The following is a 22,560-nucleotide window of genomic DNA, read 5'->3' as shown; positions in this document are numbered from 1 at the left end:
ATGAGTTCAAGTAATTTCAGGATGGTTTTTTGAAGGGTTTTTCGCTGACCGCGCAGTTCACTTTTGTATCCTCTGCTATCTAGCTTTAGCGGGCCTCATTTTGCTGAAACTGTTTTCATACTACGTATGTGCTTTCCTCTCATTTCACCGTCATTATATGTGGGGGGCTGCTATTTGCTGTGGGGTATTTCTCTGGAGGCAAGAGAGGTCTGTGTTTCTTCTGATAGGGGAAGTTAGATCTTCGGCTGGAGCGAGACGTCTAGGATCATCGTAGGCACGTTCCCCGGCTACTTTTATTTGTGTGTTAGGTTTAGGGTCGCGGTCAGCTCAGGTTCCATCGCCCTAGAGCTTGTTGTATCTGTGCTTGTCATTTTTGTGATCCCCTGCCATTGGGATCATGACAGAGCTCGTCCTTTATTATCAGTAACTATCAGGTCATTCCGTGTGCTCTTAACCACCAGGTCCATTATTGTCCTGACCACCAGGTCATAACAGGGTAGCAAAGCTACCAGCCTGACCACCACCAGCATGGTCAGGCACATGGCAACAAAGCACCCGACTCTGCGGGCCAAACCCCAGGGTCCAGGAACAGTGTCTGCAGGTGATAACACTGAATTCTTCCACTGTTGTGCATGCAAGTGAATCATCTTTCTATAGTGCATGTAAAGATGCCTCCTGCCCTGCACCTGTCATTGCACACACTCAGCTAGCACCCTCATCAAGCACGTCCACGTCATTGTCCATACCGCAGTTCTTGGAATGGCAAGTGCAACTATGCAGCCAATGCCACACAGGCCACACTACAAAATTAAACCTGATGGTAGCGGCCGTCCCTTGGTACTCAGTCCCCAGCTGCCACAATTTCTCCCAGTGTGCCATCCCCTCATTATGCAACCACATGTACCACAATATTAGCCATGCCATCAAAAATGCTGTTATTGGGAAAGTCCACCTTTCCATGGACACGTGGACAAGTGTTTGTGGGTAAGGACGGTACATCTCGCTGATGGCACACTTGGTTAACATGGTGGAAGCTGGGGACCAGTCAGACCTTGGGATGGAACACGTCCTACTGACACCAAGGATTGCAGGCCCTACATCAGTCAGGGTTGCCCCCACAGTTCAACAGTGTTGTGAATTCCGCTCTTGGGCTCCCTCCGGTGGTTGTATGTGGCACTTTTGTGAGTTCTGCTCTTGGGCTCCCTCCGGTGGTTTTAAGTGGTATGGCTGCTCCTTGGATTTAGAAGTCTGCAGCTGCTTCCACTGATTGTCTTTCCGCTCGGCTATTGATGCCTGGCTCTTTCCTTCAGCCAGTGCCACTTGTCAATGGTTCCTGGTTGGATTCACATCTCTCTTGGATTTCCCTGATATCCTGACCAGTTCAGCAAAGTTAAGTCCTTGCTTGCTCTTTTCTGTCCACAGGTTGGGGACTTATTCGTTCTGTGCTTTCTATGTTTTGTCCAGCTTGTCAGTATGAATATATTCAGTTAAGCTGGAAGCTCTGGGAAGCAGATTTACCCTCCACACCTTTAGTCAGCTGTGGAGATTTTTGTAAACTCTGTGTGGATTTTTGTAGTTTTTAATACTGACCGCACAGTATTCTATCCTGTCCTATCTATCTAGCTAGACTGGCCTCCTATGCTACATCCTGGTTTCATTCTGTGTATGTCTTTTCCCTCTCCACTCACAGTCATTACTTGTGGGGGGCTATCTATCCTTTGGGGATTTTCTCTGAGGCAAGATAGTTTTCCTGTTTCTATCTTTAGGGGTAGTTAGTTCTCAGGCTGTGACGAGGTGCCTAGGGAGTGACAGGAGCATCCTACGGCTACTTCTAGTGTTGTGTTGAGCTTAGGGACTGCGGTCAGTACAGGTACCACCTCCTTCAGAGCTTGTCCCATGTTGCTCCTAAACCACCAGTTCATAACAGTACAAGTGGCCAAAAATGAATTAAATGCATCTCAAAAGAAGGAAAAAAAAATTCTGAGCCATTTTTTTCTTCTGTGCTCTGTTTTGTCTTTTTTTCCTCTTGATCTCTGGGTGGTTCAGGATTTATGCTCTGGCATGGATGTTCAGGGTTTGTTTTCTCGTGTGGATCAACTTGCTGCAAGAGTACAGAGTATCCAAGATTATGTTGTCCAGACTCCGGCTTTGGAGCCTAGAATTCCTACTCCTGATTTGTTTTTTGGGGACAGATCCAAGTTTTTGAACTTTAAAAATAACTGCAAATTGTTTTTTGCTTTGAAACCCCGTTCTTCTGGTGATCCCATTCAGCAAGTTAAAATCATCATATCCTTGCTGCGTGGTGACCCTCAGGACTGGGCATTCTACCCTGAATCAGCGGATCCGGCATTGCTGAATGTAGACGCATTTTTTCAAGCGCTCGGATTATTATATGACGAACCTAAGGCTATGTGCACACTTTGCAGATTCCACTGCGGATTTTTCCGCAGCGGAATAGCAAAATCCGCAGTGAAAACCCATTGCGGTTTTTACTGCGGATTTATCGCGGTTTTTACTGCAGTTTTCTATTGGAGCAGCTGAAAATCCGCAGAAAAGAAGTGACATGCTGCGGAATGTAATCCGCAGCGTTTCCGCGCAGATTTTTCTGCAGCATGTGCACAGCGTTTTTTGTTTCCCATAGGTTTACATTGAAATGTAAACTCATGGGAAACTGCTGCGGAACCGCAGCGGTCAAATCCGCTGCGGATCCGCAGCAAAATCCGCAAAGTGTGAATATAGCCTTATTCTGTGGATCATGCAGAAAAAAACCCTGTTGGCCCTGTGTCAAGGTCAGGAAGCGGCAGAATTATACTGCCAGAAATTTAGGAAATGGTCTGTGCTCACTAAATGGAATGAGGATGCTCTGGCTGCTATTTTCAGAAAAGGTCTTTCTGAAGCCCTTAAAGATGTTATGGTGGGCTTCCCTACGCCTACTGGTTTGAGCGAATCTATGTCTCTAGCCATTCAGATTGATCGGCGTCTGTGCGAGCGCAAAGCTGTGCACCATATGGCAGTGTCCTCTGATCAGATTCCTGAGCCTATGCAATGTGATAAGATTTTGACTAGAACAGAACGGCAGGAATTCAGATGTCAGAATAGGCTGTGTTTTTTCTGTGGTGATTCTGCTCATGTTATTTCTGATTGTCCTAAGCATACTAGGAGGGTCGCTAGGTCTGTTACCATCAGTACTGTACAGCCTAAATTTCTTTTATCTGTGACCCTGATTTGCTCATTGTCGTCCTTTTCTGTCATGGCATTTGTGGATTCAGGCGCTGCCCTGAACTTAATGGACTTAGAATTCGCCTGGCGCTGTGGTTTTTCCTTGCAGCCTTTGCAGAGCCCTATTCCTTTGAGGGGCATTGATGCTACACCATTGGCCAAGGATAAACCTCAGTACTGGATGCAGATGACCATGTACATGGCTCCAGCACATCAGGAAGATTGCCATTTTCTGGTGTTGCATAACCTGCATGATGTTGTGGTACTGGGTTTTCCATGGTTACAGGAACATAATCCGGTGCTGGATTGGAAAACTATGTCTGTGACTAGTTGGGGTTGTCAAGGGGTACATAGTGACGTTCCTTTGATGTCAATTTCCTCTTCCCCCTCTTCTGAGGTCCCTGAGCTTTTGTCGGATTTCCAGGATGTATTTGATGAGCCCAAGTCCAGTTCCCTTCCACCACATAGGGACTGTGATTGTGCTATTAACTTGATTCCAGGTTGTAAGTTCCCTAAGGGCCGACTTTTCAATCTGTCTGTGCCAGAGCATGCTGCCATGTGGAGCTATGTTAAGGAATCTTTGGAGAAAGGGCATATTCGGCCATCTTCGTCACCATTGGGAGCGGGTTTCTTTTTTGTTGCTAAGAAGGATGGCTCCTTGAGACCCTGTATAGATTATCGTCTTCTTAATAAGATCACGGTCAAATTCCAATACCCCTTGCCTTTGCTTTCTGATTTGTTTGCTCAGATTAAGGGGGCTAGTTGGTTTACTAAGATTGACCTCCGAGGGGCATATAATCTTGTTCGTATTAAACAGGGTGACGAATGGAAAACTGCATTTAATACGCCCGAAGGCCATTTTGAATACCTTGCGATGCCATTCGGGCTCTCTAATGCTCCATCTGTGTTCCAATCTTTCATGCATGATATTTTCCGCAATTATCTTGATAAATTCATGGTTGTCTATTTGGATGATATTTTGATTTTTTCTGATGATTGGGAGTCTCATGTGAAGAAGGTCAGGATGGTATTCCAGATCCTTCGTGATAATGCTTTATTTGTGAAGGGGTCTAAGTTCCTATTTGGAGTTCAGAAGGTCTCTTTTTTGGGTTTTATTTTTTCTCCCTCGTCTATGGAAATGGATCCTGTTAAGGTCCAAGCTATTCATGACTGGATTCAACCCACATCTGAGAAGAGCCTTCAAAAATGTTTGGGCTTTACTAATTTCTATCGCCGTTTCATTGCCAACTTTTCCAGTGTGGTTAAGCCCCTTACTGATTTGACGAAGAAAGGCGCTGATGCGACGAATTGGTCCTCTGCGGCTGTTGAGGCCTTTCGGGAGCTTAAACGCCGATTTACTTCTGCCCCTGTGTTGGGTCAGCCGGATGTTTCTCTTCCTTTTCAGGTTGAGGTTGACGCTTCTGAGATTGGGGCAGGGGCCGTTTTGTCTCAGAGGGATTCTGATGGTTCTTTGATGAAACCGTGTGCTTTTTTTTCCAGAAAGTTTTCGCCTGCGGAACGCAATTATGATGTCGGCAATCGGGAGTCGTTGGCTATGAAGTGGGTGTTTGAGGAGTGGCGACATTGGCTTGAGGCACCTAAGCACCGCGTTGTGGTCTTGACTGATCATAAGAATCTGATTTACCTCGAGTCGACCAAGCGGCTGAATCCTAGACAGGCTCAATGGTCCCTGTTTTTCTCCCGTTTTGATTTTGTGGTCTCGTATCTTCCGGGATCTAAGAATGTTTAGGCTGATGCCCTCTCTAGGAGTATTTTGCCTGATTCTCCTGGAGTCCTTGAGCCGGTTGGCATTCTTGAGGAAGGCGTGATTCTTTCTGCCATCTCCCCTGATTTGCGGCGGGTGCTTCGGGAATTTCAGGCTGATAAGCCTGACCGCTGTCCAGTGGGGAAGCTGTTTGTTCCTGATAGATGGACAAGTAAGGTAATTTCTGAGGTTCATTGTTCAGTGTTGGCTGGTCATCCTGGAATTTTTGGTTAAAGGGATTTGGTTGCTAGGTCCTTTTGGTGGCCTTCCTTGTCGCGCGATGTGCGTGCTTTTGTGCAGTCCTGTGGGACTTGCGCCCGGGCCAAGCCTTGCTGTTCCCGCGCTAGTGGGTTGCTTTTGCCTTTGCCGGTCCCTGAGAGGCCCTGGACGCATATTTCCATGGATTTTATTTCGGATCTTCCTGTTTCCCAGAAGATGTCTGTTATCTGGGTTGTTTGTGACCAGTTCTCTAAAGTGGTCCATCTGGTACCTGTTATGATAGGCAATTCAGTAACACAATGTACATAGCGATCAGAGCACATACAGTGATCTGACAATAACCCAAAATAATAGAACGAGCTCTGAGACGTGGAAACTCTGTAGACCGCAATTCCTGATCCTCTCCAAACACAACTAGAGGCAGCTGTGGATTGCGCCTAACGCTCCCTATGCAACTCGGCACAGCCTGAGAAACTAACTAGCCTGAAGATAGAAAAATAAGCCTACCTTGCCTCAGAGAAATACCCCAAAGGAAAAGGCAGCCCCCCACATATAATGACTGTGAGTAAGATGAAAAGACAAACGTAGGGATGAAATAGATTCAGCAAAGTGAGGCCCGATATTCTAGACAGAACGAGGATAGGAAAGATAACTTTGCGGTCTACACAAAACCCTAAAGAAAACCACGCAAAGGGGGCAAAAAGACCCTCTGTACCGAACTAACGGCACGGAGGTACACCCTTTGCATCCCAGAGCTTCCAGCAAAACAAATAGACAAGCTGGACAGAAAAAATAGCAACAAATAGCAAAGAAGCACTTAGCTATGCAGAGCAGCAGGCCACAGGAATGATCCAGAGAAACACAAGTCCAACACTGGAACATTGACAGGAAGCATGGATCAAAGCATCAGGTGGAGTTAAGTAGAGAAGCAGCTAACGACCTCACCAGATCACCTGAGGGAGGAAACTCAGAAGCTGCAGTACCACTTTCCTCCACAAACGGAAGCTCCCAGAGAGAATCAGCCGAAGTACCACTTGTGACCACAGGAGTGAACTCTGCCACAGAATTCACAACAGTACCCGCCCCTTGAGGAGGGGTCACCGAACCCTCACCAGAGCCCCCAGGCCGACCAGGATGAGCCACATGAAAGGCACGAACAAGATCGGGAGCATGGACATCAGAGGCAAAAACCCAGGAATTATCTTCCTGAGCATAACCCTTCCATTTAACCAGATACTGGAGTTTCCGTCTTGAAACACGAGAATCCAAAATCTTCTCCACAATATACTCCAATTCCCCCTCCACCAAAACCGCGGCAGGAGGCTCAACAGATGGGACCATAGGTGCCACGTATCTCCGCAACAATGACCTATGGAATACGTTATGTATGGAAAAAGAATCTGGAAGGGTCAGACGAAAAGACACAGGATTAAGAACCTCAGAAATCCTATATGGACCAATAAAACGAGGTTTAAACTTAGGAGAGGAAACCTTCATAGGAATATGACGAGAAGATAACCAAACCAGATCCCCAACACGAAGTCGGGGACCCACACAGCGTCTACGATTAGCGAAAAGTTGAGCCTTCTCCTGGGACAAGGTCAAATTGTCCACTACCTGAGTCCAAATCTGCTGCAACCTGTCCACCACAGTATCCACACCAGGACAGTCCGAAGACTCAACCTGTCCTGAAGAGAAACAAGGATGGAACCCAGAATTGCAGAAAAACGGCGAAACCAAGGAAGCCGAGCTGGCCCGATTATTAAAGGCGAACTCAGCCAAAGGCAAAAAGGACACCCAGTCATCCTGATCAGCAGAAACAAAGCATCTCAGATATGTTTCCAAGGTCTGATTGGTTCGTTCGGTCTGGCCATTAGTCTGAGGATGGAAAGCCGAGGAAAAAGACAAGTCAATGCCCATCCTACCACAAAAGGCTCGCCAAAACCTCGAAACAAACTGGGAACCTCTGTCAGAAACAATATTCTCTGGAATGCCATGCAAACGAACCACATGCTGGAAGAACAAAGGCACCAAATCAGAGGAGGAAGGCAATTTAGGCAAGGGTACCAGATGGACCATCTTAGAAAAGCGATCACAGACCACCCAAATGACTGACATCTTTTGAGAAACGGGAAGGTCAGAAATAAAATCCATAGAGATATGTGTCCAAGGCCTCTTCGGGACCGGCAAGGGCAAAAGCAACCCACTGGCACGAGAACAGCAGGGCTTAGCCCGAGCACAAATCCCACAGGACTGCACAAAAGCACGCACATCCCGCGACAGAGAGGGCCACCAAAAGGATCTAGCCACTAACTCTCTGGTACCAAAGATTCCAGGATGACCAGCCAACACCGAACAATGAAGTTCAGAGATAACTCTATTCGTCCACCTATCAGGGACAAACAGTTTCTCCGCTGGGCAACGATCAGGTTTATTAGCCTGAAATTTTTGCAGCACCCGCCGCAAATCAGGGGAGATGGCAGACACAATTACTCCTTCCTTGAGGATACCCGCCGGCTCAGATAAACCCGGAGAGTCAGGCACAAAACTCCTAGACAGAGCATCCGCCTTCACATTTTTAGAGCCCGGAAGGTACGAAATCACAAAGTCAGAACGGGCAAAAAACAACAACCAACGAGCTTGTCTAGGATTCAAGCACTTGGCAGACTCGAGATAAGTCAAGTTCTTATGATCAGTCAATACCACCACGCGATGCTTAGCTCCTTCAAGCCAATGACGCCACTCCTCGAATGCCCACTTCATGGCCAGCAACTCTCGGTTGCCCACATCATAATTTCACTCAGCAGGCGAAAACTTCCTGGAAAAGAAAGCGCATGGTTTCATCACTGAGCAACCAGAACCTCTCTGTGACAAAACAGCCCCTGCTCCAATCTCAGAAGTATCAACCTCGACCTGGAACGGAAGAGAAACATCTGGTTGACACAACACAGGGGCAGAAGAAAAACGACGCTTCAACTCTTGAAAAGCTTCCACAGCAGCAGAAGACCAATTGACCAAATCAGCACCCTTCTTGGTCAAATCGGTCAATGGTTTGGCAACACTAGAAAAATTGCAGATGAAGCGACGATAAAAATTAGCAAAGCCCAGGAACTTTTGCAGACTTTTCAGAGATGTCGGCTGAGTCCAATCATGGATGGCTTGGACCTTAACCGGATCCATCTCGATAGTAGAAGGGGAAAAGATGAACCCCAAAAATGAAACCTTCTGCACACCAAAGAGACACTTTGATCCCTTCACAAACAAAGAATTAGACAAGCAGGACCTGAAAAACAGTTCTGACCTGCTTCACATGAGACTCCCAATCATCCGAGAAGATCAAAATGTCATCCAAGTACACAATCAGGAATTTATCCAGGTACTCACGGAAGATGTCATGCATAAAGGATTGAAACACTGATGGAGCATTGGCAAGTCCGAACGGCATCACTAGATATTCAAAATGACCCTCGGGCGTATTAAATGCAGTTTTCCATTCATCGCCTTGCCTGATTCTCACCAGATTATACGCACCACGAAGATCTATCTTAGTGAACCAACTAGCCCCCTTAATCCGAGCAAACAAATCAGATAACAATGGCAAGGGGTACTGAAATTTAACAGTGATCTTATTAAGAAGGCGGTAATCTATACACGGTCTCAGCGAACCATCCTTCTTGGCTACAAAAAAGAACCCTGCTCCTAATGGCGACGATGACGGGCGAATATGCCCCTTCTCCAGGGATTCCTTCACATAACTGCGCATAGCGGTGTGCTCAGGCACGGATAAATTAAACAGTCGACCTTTAGGGAATTTACTACCAGGAATCAAATTGATAGCACAATCACAATCCCTATGCGGAGGCCGGGCATCGGACTTGGGCTCATCAAATACATCCCGGTAATCAGACAAGAACTCTGGAACCTCAGAAGGGGTGGATGACGAAATTGACAGAAATGGAACATCACCATGTACCCCCTGACAACCCCAGCTGGACACCGACATGGAATTCCAATCCAATACTGGATTATGGGCTTGTAGCCATGGCAACCCCAACACGACCACATAATGCAGATTATGCAACACCAGAAAGCGAATAACCTCCTGATGTGCAGGAGCCATGCACATGGTCAGCTGGGTCCAGTATTGAGGCTTATTCTTCGCCAAAGGTGTAGCATCAATTCCTCTCAATGGAATAGGACACTGCAAGGGCTCCAAGAAAAACCCACAACGTTTAGCATAATCCAAGTCCATCAAATTCAGGGCAGCGTCTGAATCCACAAACGCCATGACAGAATACGACGACAAGGAGCATATCAAGGTAACGGACAGAAGAAATTTTGACTGTACAGTACCAATGGTGGCAGACCTAGCGAACCGCTTAGTGCGCTTAGGACAATCAGAGATAGCATGAGTGGAATCACCACAGTAGAAACACAGCCCATTCAGACGTCTGTGTTCTTGCCGTTCAACTCTGGTCATAGTCCTATCGCACTGCATAGGCTCAGGTTTAATCTCAGGTAATACCGCCAAATGGTACACAGATTTACGCTCACGCAAGCGTCGACCGATCTGAATGGCCAAAGACATAGACTCATTCAAACCAGTGGGCATAGGAAATCCCACCATGACATCCTTAATGGCTTCAGAGAGACCCTTTCTGAAAATGGCTGCAAGCGCAGATTCATTCCATTGAGTGAGCACGGACCATTTTCTAAATTTCTGGCAATATAGCTCTATCTCATCCTGAGCCTGACAAAGAGCCAGCAAATTTTTTTCTGCCTGATCTACTGAATTAGGCTCATCGTACAGCAATCCAAGCGCCAGGCAAAACGCATCGATATCACTCAATGCAGGATCTCCTGACGCAAGAGAAAATGCCCAGTCCTGAGGGTCGCCACGCAAAAAAGAAATGACGATCCTAACCTGTTGCGCTGGGTCACCGGAGGAGCGAGGTTTCAAAGCCAGAAACAGTTTACAATTATTCTTGAAACTCAGAAATTTAGTTCTATCTCCAAAAAACAAATCTGGAATAGGAATTCTCGGTTCTAACAAAGAATTCTGAACCACAAAATTTTGAATATCTTGAACTCTTGCCGTGAGCTGATCTACACATGAAGACAGACCTTTAATGTCCATTGTAACACCTGTGTCCTGAACCACCCAAATGTCTAGGGGAAAAAAAAGACAAATCACAGTGCAAAGGAAAAAAAATGGTCTCAGAACTTCTTTTTTCCCTCTATTGAGAATCATTAGTACTTTTGGGCTTCCTGTACTGTTATGATAGGCAATTCAGTAACACAATGTACATAGCGATCAGAGCACATACAGTGATCTGACAATAACCCAAAATAATAGAACGAGCTCTGAGACGTGGAAACTCTGTAGACCGCAATTCATGATCCTCTCCAAACACAACTAGAGGCAGCTGTGGATTGCGCCTAACGCTCCCTATGCAACTCGGCACAGCCTGAGAAACTAACTAGCCTGAAGATAGAAAAATAAGCCTACCTTGCCTCAGAGAAATACCCCAAAGGAAAAGGCAGCCCCCCACATATAATGACTGTGAGTAAGATGAAAAGACAAACGTAGGGATGAAATAGATTCAGCAAAGTGAGGCCCGATATTCTAGACAGAACGAGGATAGGAAAGATAACTTTGCGGTCTACACAAAACCCTAAAGAAAACCACGCAAAGGGGGCAAAAAGACCCTCCGTACCGAACTAACGGCACGGAGGTACACCCTTTGCGTCCCAGAGCTTCCAGCAAAACAAATAGACAAGCTGGACAGAAAAAATAGCAACAAATAGCAAAGAAGCACTTAGCTATGCAGAGCAGCAGGCCACAGGAATGATCCAGAGAAACACAAGTCCAACACTGGAACATTGACAGGAAGCATGGATCAAAGCATCAGGTGGAGTTAAGTAGAGAAGCAGCTAACGACCTCACCAGATCACCTGAGGGAGGAAACTCAGAAGCTGCAGTACCACTTTCCTCCACAAACGGAAGCTCCCAGAGAGAATCAGCCGAAGTACCACTTGTGACCACAGGAGTGAACTCTGCCACAGAATTCACAACAGTACCCCCCCCCTTGAGGAGGGGTCACCGAACCCTCACCAGAGCCCCCAGGCCGACCAGGATGAGCCACATGAAAGGCACGAACAAGATCGGGAGCATGGACATCAGAGGCAAAAACCCAGGAATTATCTTCCTGAGCATAACCCTTCCATTTAACCAGATACTGGAGTTTCCGTCTTGAAACACGAGAATCCAAAATCTTCTCCACAATATACTCCAATTCCCCCTCCACCAAAACCGGGGCAGGAGGCTCAACAGATGGGACCATAGGTGCCACGTATCTCCGCAACAATGACCTATGGAATACGTTATGTATGGAAAAAGAATCTGGAAGGGTCAGATGAAAAGACACAGGATTAAGAACCTCAGAAATCCTATACGGACCAATAAAACGAGGTTTAAACTTAGGAGAGGAAACCTTCATAGGAATATGACGAGAAGATAACCAAACCAGATCCCCAACACGAAGTCGGGGACCCACACGGCGTCTACGATTAGCGAAAAGTTGAGCCTTCTCCTGGGACAAGGTCAAATTGTCCACTACCTGAGTCCAAATCTGCTGCAACCTGTCCACCACAGTATCCACACCAGGACAGTCCTAAGACTCAACCTGTCCTGAAGAGAAACGAGGATGGAACCCAGAATTGCAGAAAAACGGCGAAACCAAGGTAGCCGAGCTGGCCCGATTATTAAGGGCGAACTCAGCCAAAGGCAAAAAGGACACCCAGTCATCCTGATCAGCAGAAACAAAGCATCTCAGATATGTTTCCAAGGTCTGATTGGTTCGTTCGGTCTGGCCATTAGTCTGAGGATGGAAAGCCGAGGAAAAAGACAAGTCAATGCCCATCCTACCACAAAAGGCTCGCCAAAACCTCGAAACAAACTGGGAACCTCTGTCAGAAACAATATTCTCTGGAATGCCATGCAAACGAACCACATGCTGGAAGAACAAAGGCACCAAATCAGAGGAGGAAGGCAATTTAGGCAAGGGTACCAGATGGACCATCTTAGAAAAGCGATCACAGACCACCCAAATGACTGACATCTTTTGAGAAACGGGAAGGTCAGAAATAAAATCCATAGAGATATGTGTCCAAGGCCTCTTCGGGACCGGCAAGGGCAAAAGCAACCCACTGGCACGAGAACAGCAGGGCTTAGCCCGAGCACAAATCCCACAGGACTGCACAAAAGCACGCACATCCTGTGACAGAGAGGGCCACCAAAAGGATCTAGCCACTAACTCTCTGGTACCAAAGATTCCAGGATGACCAGCCAACACCGAACAATGAAGTTCAGAGATAACTCTATTCGTCCACCTATCAGGGACAAACAGTTTCTCCGCTGGGCAACGATCAGGTTTATTAGCCTGAAATTTTTGCAGCACCCGCCGCAAATCAGGGGAGATGGCAGACACAATTACTCCTTCCTTGAGGATACCCGCTGGCTCAGATAAACCCAGAGAGTCGGGCACAAAACTCCTAGACAGAGCATCCGCCTTCACATTTTTAGAGCCCGGAAGGTACGAAATCACAAAGTCAAAATGGGCAAAAAACAACGACCAATGAGCTTGTCTAGGATTCAAGCGCTTGGCAGACTCGAGATAAGTCAAGTTCTTATGATCAGTCAATACCACCACGCGATGCTTAGCTCCTTCAAGCCAATGACGCCACTCCTCGAATGCCCACTTCATGGCCAGCAACTCTCGGTTGCCCACATCATAATTTCGCTCAGCAGGCGAAAACTTCCTGGAAAAGAAAGCGCATGGTTTCATCACTGAGCAACCAGAACCTCTCTGTGACAAAACAGCCCCTGCTCCAATCTCAGAAGCATCAACCTCGACCTGGAACGGAAGAGAAACATCTGGTTGACACAACACAGGGGCAGAAGAAAAACGACGCTTCAACTCTTGAAAAGCTTCCACAGCAGCAGAAGACCAATTGACCAAATCAGCACCCTTCTTGGTCAAATCGGTCAATGGTTTGGCAACACTAGAAAAATTGCAGATGAAGCGACGATAAAAATTAGCAAAGCCCAGGAACTTTTGCAGACTTTTCAGAGATGTCGGCTGAGTCCAATCATGGATGGCTTGGACCTTAACCGGATCCATCTCGATAGTAGAAGGGGAAAAGATGAACCCCAAAAATGAAACCTTCTGCACACCAAAGAGACACTTTGATCCCTTCACAAACAAAGAATTAGCACGCAGGACCTGAAAAACAGTTCTGACCTGCTTCACATGAGACTCCCAATCATCCGAGAAGATCAAAATGTCATCCAAGTACACAATCAGGAATTTATCCAGGTACTCACGGAAGATGTCATGCATAAAGGATTGAAACACTGATGGAGCATTGGCAAGTCCGAACGGCATCACTAGATATTCAAAATGACCCTCGGGCGTATTAAATGCAGTTTTCCATTCATCGCCTTGCCTGATTCTCACCAGATTATACGCACCACGAAGATCTATCTTAGTGAACCAACTAGCCCCCTTAATCCGAGCAAACAAATCAGATAACAATGGCAAGGGGCACTGAAATTTAACAGTGATCTTATTAAGAAGGCGGTAATCTATACACGGTCTCAGCGAACCATCCTTCTTGGCTACAAAAAAGAACCCTGCTCCTAATGGCGACGATGACGGGCGAATATGCCCCTTCTCCAGGGATTCCTTCACATAAATGCGCATAGCGGTGTGCTCAGGCATGGATAAATTAAACAGTCGACCTTTAGGGAATTTACTACCAGGAAACAAATTGATAGCACAATTACAATCCCTATGCGGAGGCCGGGCATCGGACTTGGGCTCATCAAATACATCCCGGTAATCAGACAAGAACTCTGGAACCTCAGAAGGGGTGGATGACGAAATTGACAGAAATGGAACATCACCATGTACCCCCTGACAACCCCAGCTGGACACCGACATGGAATTCCAATCCAATACTGGATTATGGGCTTGTAGCCATGGCAACCCCAACACGACCACATCATGCAGATTATGCAACACCAGAAAGCGAATAACCTCCTGATGTGCAGGAGCCATGCACATGGTCAGCTGGGTCCAGTATTGAGGCTTATTCTTCGCCAAAGGTGTAGCATCAATTCCTCTCAATGGAATAGGACACTGCAAGGGCTCCAAGAAAAACCCACAATGTTTAGCATAATCCAAGTCCATCAAATTCAGGGCAGCGCCTGAATCCACAAACGCCATGACAGAATACGACGACAAGGAGCATATCAAGGTAACGGACAGAAGAAATTTTGACTGTACAGTACCAATGGCGGCAGACCTAGCGAACCGCTTAGTGCGCTTAGGACAATCAGAGATAGCATGAGTGGAATCACCACAGTAGAAACACAGCCCATTCAGACGTCTGTGTTCTTGCCGTTCAACTCTGGTCATAGTCCTATCGCACTGCATAGGCTCAGGTTTAATCTCAGGTAATACCGCCAAATGGTACACAGATTTACGCTCACGCAAGCGTCGACCGATCTGAATGGCCAAAGACATAGACTCATTCAAACCAGTGGGCATAGGAAATCCCACCATGACATCCTTAATGGCTTCAGAGAGACCCTTTCTGAAAATGGCTGCAAGCGCAGATTCATTCCATTGAGTGAGCACGGACCATTTTCTACATTTCTGGCAATATAGCTCTATCTCATCCTGAGCCTGACAAAGAGCCAGCAAATTTTTTTCTGCCTGATCTACTGAATTAGGCTCATCGTACAGCAATCCAAGCGCCAGGCAAAACGCATCGATATCACTCAATGCAGGATCTCCTGACGCAAGAGAAAATGCCCAGTCCTGAGGGTCGCCACGCAAAAAAGAAATGACGATCCTAACCTGTTGCGCTGGGTCACCGGAGGAGCGAGGTTTCAAAGCCAGAAACAGTTTACAATTATTCTTGAAACTCATAAATTTAGTTCTATCTCCAAAAAACAAATCTGGAATAGGAATTCTCGGTTCTAACAAAGAATTCTGAACCACAAAATTTTGAATATCTTGAACTCTTGCCATGAGCTGATCTACACATGAAGACAGACCTTTAATGTCCATTGTAACACCTGTGTCCTGAACTACCCAAATGTCTAGGGGAAAAAAAAGACAAATCACAGTGCAAAGGAAAAAAAATGGTCTCAGAACATCTTTTTTCCCTCTATTGAGAATCATTAGTACTTTTGGGCTTCCTGTACCGTTATGATAGGCAATTCAGTAACACAATGTACATAGCGATCAGAGCACATACAGTGATCTGACAATAACCCAAAATAATAGAACGAGACGTGGAAACTCTGTAGACCGCAATTCCTGATCCTCTCCAAACACAACTAGAGGCAGCTGTGGATTGCGCCTAACGCTCCCTATGCAACTCGGCACAGCCTGAGAAACTAACTAGCCTGAAGATAGAAAAATATGCCTACCTTGCCGCGCGTGTGCATTAGAGATCGCGGCGGCCATTTTCCCAAAGCCGAATTTGCATCTCGGCTTTGGGAAAATGGCCGCCGCGATCTCTAATGCGCACGCGCGGCATCCCGCGGCCATTTTCCTGAAGCCCCGTGCAGCAGAGCACTCCATCTGCGCACGCGCGGCCCCAGGAAGATGGCCGCCCCCACCGATGCAAGGGATTACAGCGCAGATCGCGCGCTGTGTCTTCACGTGGGCGCAGGGAAGTCGGAACTCTGGACATGCGCACACCACTACGCCACCAACGGAAAGCTGGGGAAGAAAAGAGCGCTGTGAACACGCCCACCTGACCAGACCAGCCTGATTGACAGGCGAAAACGGCGACTTTGGTAATGTATTTCTCAGCATACATGGGGAATCAGGGTACACTACATACACTATAGTAACGCACAGCGCAGGCCCTATTTAACAGTATTTATAGCTCAATCTCAAAAAACGGGGTGACAGGTTCCCTTTAAGCCTTGGTTTATTGGTCCTTATAAAATTTCTGAAATTATCAATCCGGTGTCTTTTCGTTTGGCTCTTCCAGCCTCTTTTGCCATTCATAATGTTTCCATAGATCTTTGTTGCGGAGATATGTGGTGCCCGTTGTTCCCTCGGTTGATCCTCCTGCCCCGGTGTTGGTTGAGGGAGAGTTGGAATATGAGGTTGAGAAAATGTTGGATTCTCGTTTTTCGAGGCGGAGGCTTCAGTATCTTGTCAAGTGGAAGGGTTATGGCCAGGAGGATAATTCTTGGGTTGTTGCCTTCGATGTCCATGCGGCCGATTTGGTTCGTGCTTTTCACTTGGCTCGTCCTGATCGGCCTGGGGGCTCTGGTGAGGGTTCGGTGACCCCTCCTCAAGGGGGGGTACTTTTGTGAGTTCTGCTCTTGGGCTCCCTCCGGTGGTTTTAAGTGGTATGGCTGCTCCTTGGATTTAGCAGTCTGCAGCTGCTTCCACTGATTGTCTTTCTGCTCGGCTATTTATGCTTCAGCCAGTGCCACTTGTCAATGGTTCCTGGTTGGATTCACATCTCTCTTGGATTTCCCTGATATCCTGACCAGTTCAGCAAAGTTAAGTCCTTGCTTGCTCTTTTCTGTCCACAGGTTGTGGACTCATTCGTTCTGTGCTTTCTATGTTTTGTCCAGCTTGTCAGTATGAATATATTCAGTTAAGCTGGAAGCTCTGGGAAGCAGATTTAGCCTCCACACCTTTAGTCAGGTGTGGAGATTTTTGTAAACTCTGTGTGGATTTTTGTAGTTTTTAATACTGACAGCACAGTATTCTATCCTGTCCTATCTATCTAGCTAGACTGGCCTCCTGTGCTACATCCTGGTTTCATTCTGTGTATGTCTTTTCCCTCTCCACTCACAGTCATTACTTGTGGGGGGCTATCTATCCTTTGGGGATTTTCTCTGAGGCAAGATAGCTTTCCTGTTTCTATCTTTAGGGGTAGTTAGTTCTCAGGCTGTGACGAGGTGCCTAGGGAGTGACAGGAGCATCCCACGGTTACTTCTAGTGTTGTGTTGAGCTTAGGGACTGCGGTCAGTACAGGTACCACCTCCTTCAGAGCTCTTCCCATGTTGCTCCTAAACCACCAGTTCATAACACTACAGCTCCTGCACCTCCTCCTCTTCAGCCTCCATCTCCGAAATAACCACATCAGTCACAAGTTGGAAGCACTGCCTCAGCCTGGAAGCAACAGGCTGTGCTGAAGCTAATATGCTTAGGTGATAAAATGCACATTGTTGAAGACTTGTGGACATCTCTGAAAGAGCAGGCAGATCTGTGGCTAAGACCCCTGAACCTACAGCCAGGTATAGTTCATGTGTGACAATGGCCGGAACCTGGTTGCGGTTCTCAGGAGAGGTGAGCTCACACACGCACCATGCCTGGCCCATGTGCTTAACCTCATGGTTCAGCATTTTCTAAAAACTACCCGAAGCTGCCGGATATGCTTGTCAAAGTATGCCGCCTGTGTGCCCATTTTAGAAAGTTAGCTACAGCTTCCATCACCTTTGCCATGCTTCCACAGCATTTACAGCTTCCAGGTCACCGACTGGTGTGTGATGTTCCCATACATTTGAACTCTACACTGCAAATGTAAAGAATTTGTGAGCAGAAGAGGGCAGTTGTTGACTATCAGCATCAACAAGGCCGTTGGTTTTCAGTTCAGACTCCACACATAAGACCTCAGGAGTGAACATGGAAGTCAGACATACAGCTCTCGCAAAAAATAAAGAGACCACTGCAAAATGTTCAGTTTGTCTGATTTTTCTCTTTATATGTATATTTTTGAGTAAAATGTATATTATTCTTTAATTCTATAAAATTCTGACAACATGTATCTAAATTTCCAAGCAATAATTTTTGCATTTTTTTCCTGAAAAAGAAAAATGTTTAATATTACAACGGAAAACCCCTGTGCTTTCACACCATAATCATTTATAAGCAACAATACTAATGTTTTAACTCAGGACGAGTTCAGAAATCAATATTTTGCGGAATAACCATGATTTTTAATCACAGCTTTCAAGCGTCTTGGCATGCTTTCCACCATTCTTTCACACTGCTCCTGGCGCAAAAATGTTAGCAGTTCATCTTTGATAGCTTGTGACTATCCATCATCCTCTTGATTACATTCCAGAGGTTATATTTGGGGTTCATGTCTGTAGGTTGGGCTGCCCATGACAGGGTTTTGTTGTAGTGGTCTCTTAATTTTTGCCCAAGCTGTATGCACCATCCTCCAAAACTTTGAGGAGTCCATCAAGATGGTGAGCAGCGATGACACCTTAGACTAAGTTCACATTTGTGTATGTGTCTGCAGCGTATCATCTGCATTCGCAAACACATGCAAAAATGCATACAGATGCATGTGTATTCAGCGTTTTTTATCCGCACGCTTTTACGCATGACGTCTAAAAACGCTGCAATTGCATGCGTTTGTATGCATTTTTTAATGCATTTACATTGTTTATGCTCATGCGTATGGTATTTCCTAATGGGCATGGCTTATGGGTTTTCTATATATAGAGACAGTGCACAGCTGAAGTCCGCTTCTTTTGGATGGTGCTGCAAGATGGATAGCATGGAGAGCTTCAATCTGAATCTGAATTTATCATTGAAGTTGGCTTTTACTTTTTCTGTGGCTTGTGAGGAAGAAAGGATAAGAGAAAGACGGAGAAGACATCTTCGTCGCTATAGCTAACACCCCATTGTTGAACTCCAACAGAGCCGTGGAGCCTACCACTCATTGTACACAGAGCTTCATGCAAACCTGGCAAAGTTTTCTGAACACATCAGGATGTTGGAACGGAGCTTCGATGACTTGCTGCAACGTGTCCGAGGATCCATCAGCAGGCAGAACACACAGCTATGGTGAGCAATTCCTGCTGAGGAACATCTTTTGGTGACCATAAGGTACGTAATTTTGAACAACAAACACCTGTCATTATTGTTAGAAAAGCCATGTACTGGTTTATTTGTTTATTTGCTCCTTTGTCTGTTCCGCAGACTCCTGGCTACCAGAGAGATCTTAAGATCTCTACATTTTCAGTTTCATATTGGACTGGGATTGTTGGAGACACCTGCCATGCATTGTGTGACATTCTGCATGCAGAATTCCTCCCCCAACCCACAGCTGAACTGTAGCTGCAAAATGTAGCAAAATTCAATGAAGATTGTAAATTTCTCAACTGTGGGTGGGCTGTGGATGGCAAACATATTCGGATTCTGAAACCTGCAGGAAGTGGATCTGAGTACTTCAATAATAAAAAATACTTTTCAATTGTTCTCATGACGATTGCAGATGCAGATTGTCACTGTTGACGTTGGCTCATTTGGATGAGGAAATGACTTTCAAAAACTCTGACATGGGACAACAATTGTATGGAATGATTTTAATTTTCCAACGCCACAACCTCTTCCGAACACTGAAGGACAGTCAATGCCATTTGCTATTGTTGGGGATGAGGCCTTTCAAATGTGTGCCAACCTAATAAAACCATACTCAAGTCAGGACTAGAGTCACAAAGAAAGGACTTTCAATTACCAACTGACAAGGGCATGAAGAACTGTGGAGTGTACCTTTGGTTTGCTGGTGTCACGCCGTTCTGTCTGTATCTGGTTTTCGGCGTGATAATGCATGTCTTTGCTTTAACCCTTTGCTCCTTTCCCCCTAATTGAGCTACTGTTGGCTGTTACCTGTATGGAGCCTGCTCAGTTCCCTGCTCTGCTGCGTAGCCGTACATAGGAGGTTAGGTCTTTGCTCTGCTACATTACCTTCCGCACTTGCGGTCCCTGGTTGCCGCTGTGGAAGCTGTCAGCTAGTTGCGAGGTCATTTGCAGCTGGTGCATGACTTTCCACGTGTGACTGGGCATGCAGCCACTGCCAGGTTCCCTGAGCCTCAGTTCCTGCACTGATTGTGCTGTAATGGTTTCTGTTTGTGCTAAGGGCGTGCGCGGCCACACCTCCCCTGCTTTTATCAGGGTTAGTGTGTATTCTTGAAATGCTGTTCCCATACAATTGCTGAGTGGCAGCTCCTATATAAAGTTCCCCTGCCCTATGGGCGGGGCCTGAACTACTCACAAATCTCCTGAACTTTGCTATGTGGGTTTTGTGTTCGTGCACCTCTCCTGTCTATGTTTTGGTACCAAAGTCCTTGCATTGATTTCTGTTATGTCCTGTTCTGGCGCCTGTCCTGGAGGCTGTATATCCAGGCCTGAATCCTTGATTCTGTAACTGACCTGTACCTGACCCTGTCTGAACTGTGTCTGCTGTGTTATGTTCCTGGAATCCCTCTGCCTATGGAACCTCACACCCAGTGACTTTGAGTCTCTTGTAACCAGTGTTTCTGCTTAACATCTATTACTCAGTGCTCTGACTACCATGCGGTGCTAGCTTCTGACAGGCCCATCAGTCCTGCGGTAGTAGCACCATCCAACTTGAGTTCCTTCCTAGGTACGATGCCCGGAGCCTGACGACTGCAGTCTGGAACCTGATAACCGCTGCCTGGAGCTTGGAGCCTGATGACTGTGGTGGTGCCTGTAGATCGTGTTGGATATCCGGAACCGAACAACTCCTGTCTGATGTCTGCTGGTGACCCTGTATCCAGATGTCCTGATGTCCTGTCTGTATTCTGATGTCCTGCCTGCGTCCTGGTGACCTTTTGTACCCTGATGTCCTGATGACTTGATGTACCCTGATGTTCTGATGACCTCATGTACCTTGATGTCCTGACATCCTGTCTGTGTCCTAATGTCTTGCCTGCGTCCTGATGACCTTGTGTACCCTGATGTCCTGTCTGTGTCCTGATGTCCCGCCTATGTGTGCCTCAGTGATCCGTTGGTGCCTTAGGGTCCACTGGGTGGTACCCTTCTGGGAGGTGTGAAATTGGGATCCTGGCATAGTCATGTTTCATCTATGTACTGTGTGAATTTACTTTAGTAAACTTTACTTTCTCTATACCTGAAGTTGTGCGGTGTAATCAAGTCCTACGTGTCTCTTTCCTTGTCCACATGCTCAGCTGCCACAGAACCCCTGTCTCTGCCCTCTCCTAGTTCGGGTAGGCCCGGGTCCCCCTCTGCGGTATAAAGGGTCCGTATTGCATCCCCGGGGGATGTACGCCCCATGCCATCGTGGTCGGTCAGCGTGGGGGCATCTATGGGCTAGGCCGCAGCAGCGGCTGCAGCTTATTGTGACAGCTGGCATCTAACATATGGGATAGCTGACGCACCACTGCAATATGCAGATATAATATATAAAGGGGGTGCAAGACTGATGGCTAATAATGCAAACTAACAAAAGCACAAGAAACAAGAGCCATCAAAATATCTGCACACCACCAAAGTTATGATAAAAATAATATAAGCTTTATTGGGAACATAATTAAAAACATCTAAAATCACACATAACCTCCGTGCAGATGCCCCTGTGAACACTGTATGCCAAAATATACATAGATATAGAAACGTATGAAATCTTCCAGACGTGTCCCTGCCCGCTGCACTTAATATTATTAATGTAACTATATATAGTCAAAATTTGAAATGAACACGCTGTATACAACCATATAACAACAAATATGCACACAGTCAAGTATAATACAAGCCACACAGCATGCAAATAGCATGCAACACCCCACCATAATATGCAGCTTCCAGCAAAAAAAACCCCTATGGACCCAGAGGAGCAGATAAAATAAACTGCCCTAGATATCCAAAGAAAGGGACAGGGGAAGATGTCCAAATATGTACACAGAAATACCCTGCATAGTCTGATCCTAGGAGTGGTCAAAAGGTGAAAATAGTGCTGGAGAAAGCACCATAGGATAAATCCTGCTGCAGGAGGCTGTGAGGCTGAATAGTCACAGGGCAAATGCGACCGGAGGAGAAGCCCAACGCGTGTCGCTGTTCTAGGACAGCTTCGTCAGGGGAAGTAGTGCAAATACCCCCAATAGCTCTTAAATACCTTATAATCAATTGTGTGGTCAGGTCTGGTGTGTGGCTGGCAGAGCATGGGGGCCGGAAAACCGGAAGTGACTCACCAGGAAGAAGGAAAAATGAAAGTGTCCTGAATAACACACTGCACATGTGCCAATGGAAGGTCAAAACAGCTGAATGGATACAGGCAAAAAGCCTGAAGAAACGTAAGTGTTTATGACAGCGCAGCTCCCGGGAGCAGATGTGGTGACAGTCCAGCTGGCATCTAAATGGCAGATTTTGGGAACATCCATCAATCTAAAAATAGAGTCAATTCATGTGGTTGTAAAAGCTTATGTTGTTCTGCATAACTACATCCTGTCAAAAGAGCAACCCCACTTTGAACTTGAG

This window comes from Ranitomeya imitator, chromosome 6 (assembly GCF_032444005.1).
Source record: "Ranitomeya imitator isolate aRanImi1 chromosome 6, aRanImi1.pri, whole genome shotgun sequence".
Classification (NCBI taxonomy): Eukaryota; Metazoa; Chordata; class Amphibia; order Anura; family Dendrobatidae; genus Ranitomeya; species Ranitomeya imitator.
This window is presented reverse-complemented; position numbering follows the sequence as displayed.